Source organism: Olea europaea, chromosome 7, assembly GCF_002742605.1.
Source record: "Olea europaea var. sylvestris chromosome 7, O_europaea_v1, whole genome shotgun sequence".
NCBI lineage: Eukaryota > Viridiplantae > Streptophyta > Magnoliopsida > Lamiales > Oleaceae > Olea > Olea europaea.
Window position 1 is genome coordinate 22,064,245 of NC_036243.1, and position 1,670 is coordinate 22,065,914.

The window sequence follows — 1,670 nt, forward strand, 5'->3', positions numbered from 1 at the left end:
AAAAAACTACAATTTTTGAAAATATTTCAAGTCTTTGACTAACTTGTTATGTCTCTATGTACACAGCATAAAGAGTGGAGATTGTATTCCTACTACTCGTATACTTTAGTACAAGGACGGAGTGAAGGGGGGCAGCACTGGGCAGAGTGCTGCCAAAGCCCATGTCCATTACAAGCCCAAAAAAATGTGAGAAAAATTTTATTTTTAATCCATTAGCCCACCCATTTTGTAAATTCAACATGGCCCAAAAATTTATTTTAATACCCAATAGGCATTAGCCCAATGCCCCAATACCCAATTATACAACAAAATGAACATAATAGGACCATAAGAGAATAAGAATTGAAACCCTACCCTAGGGCCCGAAGGTTCTGACGGCCGAACCCAACCTGAATATCGTTGTACAGGTTCGAATTTATAATCTCTTTGTTTTAAATTTCAGTTAAGTTCATATATGTGTTTGTTGTTTGGGCTTCTGGGATTAAATTTCAATTAAGTTCAGATTTATTGTTGGTATCAAATTTTATTTTTTTTATTTTTTTTTAATTTTAATTTTTTTAAGGTTAATCATGTGAAGGGCATCTGGGGATTGGGATTATGTAATTAGAGTTTTGTGAATTGCGTTTAGAATAATTCTTGAGTTTGTCCTTCTAAAAAACTTTTTATTTAATATTTTTTAGCTTTGCTGAATATGTTTAGTTTTAATAAGATTTATTTGTGGTACTTTTTTTAATTGGAATTAGGCTTTAGTGAACCCATTAACGAGTTATGGCATCACATATTAATGGGACTTTGGTTCCACTTCTCAAAGAAGTTGGAGCTCTCTGGCTTTAATGGCCCTTTTTCTATTTCTTAGGTGGGGAATAAAAACAAAAAGGAGTTTCGGTTCTGTTTTAGTTTATTGATATCGAGCCCTCTATTTTAGAAGTCAATTTAGTATTCTCTTCTCTTTAGCCAACTCTTTCTTGGGAGTTGTAGAGTTGTTACTCCATTAGTTTGTTCTTAAAAATTTCTAATTGAGTACTAATGTAACTCTGAGCAAATCCTTTGTACAGAGAATGAAGTTTAACTTTGATATTTATGTGTTTTACTCACTAATTTAAACCATTTAAAAGCAGAAAGAGTGACAATTAAAGTTACTATAAATTAGTGTCTGTTCGATTAGCTTTCTTTCCACTGTTCTATTTTCCTTTCTGACATAGTTTTGTAATAGGAATGCTTAACTAATTATTTTCTTAAGCTTAGAGCTGTGAGATTATAAAAATTGAGCTATTCTTTTGGCATTTTAGTATCAAAATGACAGTTAGCATTTAATTGTGAAAATGAGAGTTACCTAACTTACCTTGTCTTCATGTGATTTAAATGTTGTTTACTTTGGGTTTGGATATATCCTTCACTTTCATTCCCTACCCAGATTTACAACGCATCTCTCTCTCTGAATCTCTCTCTCGGTCTCTACAGATTCAGTGATCTCATGGAATAGTGCCGGAAACAGTTTTATTGTTTGGGATTTTCACAAATTTTTCACTATTCTGCTGCCTAGATACTCCAAGCACAGCAATTTTTCCAGTTTCATTCTGTCTGGTGAATCCAATACTTTTTCTTATAAGTAATTGATCATTTACAATTATCTTCTGCCATTTATGTATACTTATGTTTAATACGATATT